Here is a 6,000-nt window from a genome sequence, read left to right as displayed (position 1 = left end):
CCCTGCCAGAAATTTACCAGAGGGTAAGAATTTAACCCACACATGAGAACTGAGTACCGACGGTACTTTCATTGAGGATTTCAAATGAGCTCCAACATCATTCAGGACAAGAAATATATATATATATGGTTTGAAGCTATTTTCCTTTTGACTGGATGGGTCATTCATGTTAGAATCATTTAGAAATTAAAGCACAGTGATCCACTGCTTTCTCCCATCTTTCTCTTTTGTTTTGTCTGTGATGCTTTGCCTTTAATTTCATGCGAATCGTTTTTCAGTAAGTTAGACATTAGTTTAGTTACTATTAGTTGATTGTAGTGACTGATGTAGGATCTGATCCTTGTACTCCTCCTTACTATTGGTTGATTGAAATGTCACAGTTAGGCCTGTCAAAATTATTAAATCATCACCGTCATGATCCATGTTGCAAAATGTTCATATATTTTCCAACTTTTTCAAAAATAGTGGAAATAGCAGATCTATAAGCTCACAACGCACCATGTGACATGTTGTGAGCTTGTAGATTGGCTATTTCCACTACTTTTGTAAAACATATTTTAATTTCATGATCATGATAGCCCTAGTCACTGATGTAGGATCTGATCCTTGTACTACTATTGATTAATTGTAATGTCACTGATCTAAGAAGAACCCCTGCCCCAAATTAAGCTGCTCATTTTGTTATCAGACTTTTTTACTTAAACAAATGAAAACCGTGGCTGCGTTTTCAAGGGTATAGAGCACCGAAGTCTGACGTAATTTACACATCCTACCTGGTTCGCGGTTTTCCACTCCCGTTCTGAATTCCCATAGACGTCTTTAATATCGCGTCAAATAAGAACTGTGTTCCAAAAATAAACAAATGGCCCCGGCGGTTTGACTCTTATGGATATGAAGCATCAACTGACGGTGAGAAAATGATAATGTTACTTCCGCCGAATTAGTTATTTATTTTATTTTTTTAACACAGGCATACTTTTGTTTCAAGACGTAATCTGAATCACTTTCAAAGGGCCCGTTCTTGGCCCAACATACTGCAGGTGGGCCAAGAACAGGACCCCCACCCTAAGGGCCCAAGTGTGACCACTCTGTCTGCACTGTCTATACAGTAGCTACACCACTGTGATCTAAATCTGATCATTATTTTAATGTTGTAAAAGAGCAACTGTGAAATGAATGGATTGTAAATATCATTGTGTGCATCGGTATGTTACCTATGACCTTTGTGTTTGACCTCAGTGTGGATTATTGCGGGAGTCGTTCGAATCGGGATCCTGATGCAGAGAACTCCACCTCTACACCACACCCTGTCTGGATGCTACCAGAGGGTAAGAATTGAACCCTAACACCACAAAAATACAGCCTAACACCCACCCTAGCACTACACCTTGCCAGAATGCTAAGAATCATCCAATGCTTCTGATCCCATCTTTGATGCTGCTTTAATTACATGTAAATAGTTTTTCAGAAAGTTAGACATTAGTTTTGTTACTATTGGTTGATGGTTGATTGTAATGTCACTGATCTAGTGATGTTGCTTATCAGTGGTGTAGCGTAGTTACAGCTGGGCCCCAGTAAAGGCTATTTAGGACGGATGTAGTTTTTATAGATTGTGAAGGCCAGAGACTTTGTTTTTGCTCCTGTCCCTCTGTGTGTGTGTGTGTGTGTGTGTGTGTGTGTGTGTGTGTGTGTGTGTGTGTGTGTGTGTGTGTGTGTGTGTGTGTGTGTGTGTGTGTGTGTGTGTGTGTGTGTGTGTGTGTGTGTGTGTGTGTGTGTGTGTGTGTGTATATGTGTGTGTGTGTGTGTGTGTGTGTGTGTGTGTGTGTGTCTGTGAGCACCAATCTCCGGCACTGCTGGACTGATGCGACGGGTTGTGAACTTGTAGATCTGCTATTTTTAAATGTTTTTAAAATAATAATAAAAATGTAATGGTTTTGTACATTGGGTTGATGATGGAAGATTGGCTGGATTTGTAAGTAGTTTTCTGACCGATGCTTTTTCAGGACAGTTTTGAAAGAAGCTAGTGAGTAGTCAGGGCATTCCACATTATAGTGTCAGAGTAGTAGAATGAGTATTTATTTTCCAATGTCTGTGCTAAATTTGGGGGGTACAAGATCGTAGGTGCTCCCTCTGATGTTGTGACTGTGGGTATCACTCACTTTGGAGAAGTAGTTAGACAGGTATGAGGGCACTGTCCCTCTGAGTATCTTAAATGTCAATCCCATTGATATTTGCTTGGTCTTCTACCCTGAGCCATCCCAAACTAGCAAAGTGTTTTGGAATTAGGTGGTCATGTGCTTAAGGCCGAGAAGTAGTCATATCAGTTTGTTCTGGGAGGTCTGAAGCTTAGTTTTTTGTGACATTGAGATGCTGGAGAACCAAGAGGTAGAGCATGATCAAAATGGCATTGAATAAGGGCTCCAGCTAGAGTCTTAAGAGCACTTTTGTTGACAAAATAGGAAGTCCTGCCCAAAAATCTTGTTCTTTGATTGACTTTCTTAATCACTTTTTATTTAAAAAAGTTGGTTGTCAAGGATACAGCCTCTTCTTTGCTTGTGATTACTATATCGTCAACTCTGACCTTGAAATCATTTGCATTACTAAGGGTATGTTTGGACACAAAAATATTGGATTCTGTGTGTGATACACACTGTACTTGGTCTGTTCTTTTCTCCCTCGACAGCAAATGTCTTTGGCAAAAATCGCCGATCTACAAGCTCACAATTGTCTGCGAATGTTCCTAGGGTTGGTTTTTATATAGGCCTACTGCTACTGTATAGCAATTCGTTTTTAAAGCACTAAATGGACTAGCACCACCCTACATCACTGGACTACTGGGCCCCCCGGACAGCACTCGGCCATTGAGATCCTCTGACCAGAGGCTTCTCAAGGTTCCGAACGCCCGGTTGAGGCAAAAAGGCGACCGAGCCTTTTCCGTGGCTGGCCCAAATTTGTGGAACAGCCTTCCATCCACGGTTAGGTTCGCACCATCCCTGGACACTTTTAAATCCCTACTCAAAACACACCTCTTCTCCCTAGCTTTTGATCCACCCTAGATCTATCTCCATCCAGCCTGCACCCCCCATGCAACCCCCCTCCCCCATGCTCTTATCTTGTGGTCTGTCATTGTTTTAACTTTTTGCTGTTTTTGAAATATTTTTGCAATGAAGTTTATTTAAATTTTATTTTGTATGTTGTTTTTATCATGCTGTACAGCACTTTGGTCAACCTGGTTGTTTTTAAACGTGCTTTATAAATAAAATTGACTTGACTTGACTTGAACAAAGGCGTACTTTAGAGGTGCAATCTGAATCACTCGCAAAGGGACGTTTTTGACCCATTCTTCTTGACCCAAGACTTGATTCTATAAATGCCTTCTAAATTTTAACAATTTTCTGAAAAACTTTTGTTGCTTTATAGCGTCTCTGTCCGGTGGAAACCTCATATGTCCAAAACTGTGACTTTTCAGGATTCAAATTCAAAAATAGCAAAAGTAGCAGACCTACAAGCGCAAAGTGACACGTTTCCAGCTTGTGGATCTGCTACTTTTGATACTTTTGCGTGACGGACGCTGTAGTATGATGAAGTAGGGTGTTAGTTTACGAAAAAAACACAACAAGTTAGAATATGGAGATAAGAGGTTTCTGACTGACAGCAACGATACATAGCTAAAATCTAAAATGACACAGACGCTTTCCTGGTTTTAATGGGTGAATTGACCCAACATACCACAGGCCAACATTTAGACCGGGAAGTTCGTGAACGCATCTGTGTCATTTTAGATTTCTTTGGCTGTTCAAAAATAGCAGCTCTACAAGCTCATAGCGCGGCACTCGGTGCCGCGCTATGAGCTTGTAGAGCTGCTATTTTTTAGAAAAATCGTGAAAATGTTTGCAAATCTTTTATATACATTTTTAACTCAAATCTTTGCTTCTGGCGGTCCCTGGAACAAAATATGTTTAGATGGGAGGGGGTCCACGGACAAATACATGTTATTATGTTGTGGGTCCTTGAAATGAAAAAAGTTTGAAATCCATTGATAATAATATTATCAATGGTTTTCAAACTTTTTATTTATAGCAACATAAGTAAAGAAAACAAAACATAAAAACGTGTAGAATCCCCAGAAGCAAAGATTTTAGTTAAAATGTAAAAAGTATATATATATATGTTCAAACTAAAGATTTGCACACGTTTCACGATTTTTCAAAAACAATTGCAGATCTACAAGCTCATAGCGTCATCATCATGAGCTTGTAGATCTGCTATTTTTGAATAGCCCAAAGAAATCACACATGACACAGATGCGTTCCCCGGTCTTAATGGATTAAGAGGCGAGTGGCAGCGTTTAAGAGGCGAGTGGCACCCCCCACCCCACGGACCCCCAGTGACCACTCTGGATAACGTGCGCGCCGCGCACACACACGCACACACGCACGCACGCATGCAAACACACACACATTGACCACTGCTTCCGTTCCAGCGGTGCGACTGACACTGTCACAATAATGCACTGTCTATAGCTACACCACTGTTGTTGAACTACGATCTGATCATTATTATTATATTGTTGAAATGAATGGGTTATAAATATCACTGTGTGCATTGGTTTGTGACCTATGACCTTTGTGTTTGACCTCAGTGTGGATCCATCGTTGAGGGAGTGGATCAGGATCCTGATGCAGAGAACTCCACCTTCTATAGACCATGCACACCCTGGTTGAATGCTACCAGAGGGTAAGAATTTAACCCTAACACCATAAGAATATATACCCTGACACCCCCCTAACACCACAAGAACATACCCTGACACTACCCTAACACAGTGGTTCTCAAACGTTTTCATGCCAAGGACCCCCAAAATGATATGTATTTGGCCGCGGACCCCCATTTCAAAATATTTTGTTCCAGGGACCCCCAGAAGCAAGATGTAGTTACAAATGTTTGCTTTAATTTTTTTTTAAAATACGTTTTTTTTAAATAGCAGATCTACAAGCTCATATGAGCTCGTATATCTGCTATTTTTGAATAGCCAAAGTATAAAATATGGACAAAGGGGTTAAAATAATTGTGATGCCAAGACACCACAAGACACCAAGGACAAGACACCACAAAACGACACTATTTGAGATTGAGAAACAGGTTTTATACACCTGTTTAGTCATGTTATTTTAGAGTTTTTCTGTAATAATTATATCTGCTCTCCTCCCAACAGACACGCACGCACGCACGCACGCACGCACCCACACACGCACACACACGCACACACACAAAGGAGTTGTTACAGACCTGAGTTACAGACCTGTAAAGGTAATTTAAGGCTATGGCTCTTTATGTGTTTCTGGTAATATTATTGTCTGCTCATTTGTATGTCCATGGCAAAAATAGAATTTTGACAAAAATGTCCACCACAAGCCAGCAGTGAAGTTTACCATTTGTTGAGGCCCATGATATAAGCTGTGTTGTGAATGAAGCCTAAATAAACTATAATGTGGGACATCTCTGATAGCCCTGGGCATTTACAGAGCTATGAATCACGAGCCATGGCTTGACTCACACACTATATAATTATAATATAATTAAGAATATCAACTTGTTTCAAAAATAAATATGTCTAATGTATGAATCTATCTAATACTTTCTCTTCTTCATTTGTGATAGGCAAACATGCACTGAAGAGTGTCCTATTTCCCTGGAAGAGTACATGTTACTTTCCGGTCTCAAACTGGTCTCAACAAAACAGAGAGTGGAGGCCAAAGCCCAGAGAAAGAGGAAACTCCCAGACACTCAACCTAGCGGACGACTTTGCCGTTTCTGCCGCCAGGGGCTCAAGCAGGGCCCAAACAGTCCGCATATCCATACTGCGTTTCCAGGAGTGACTGGGAAGTACATTTACTGTCCATCAAAAGTGCTTTTATTGTACAAAGGCATGGCAAAGGAGATGTCATGGAAGGAATTCCAACAATCCTCCTTCTATGCCATGGAGAAGGATAGGTAGAC

The sequence above is a fragment of the Gymnoscopelus microlampas genome, assembly GCF_963454915.1.
Source record: "Gymnoscopelus microlampas genome assembly, chromosome: 24".
NCBI classification, from domain to species: domain Eukaryota; kingdom Metazoa; phylum Chordata; class Actinopteri; order Myctophiformes; family Myctophidae; genus Gymnoscopelus; species Gymnoscopelus microlampas.
This window is presented reverse-complemented; position numbering follows the sequence as displayed.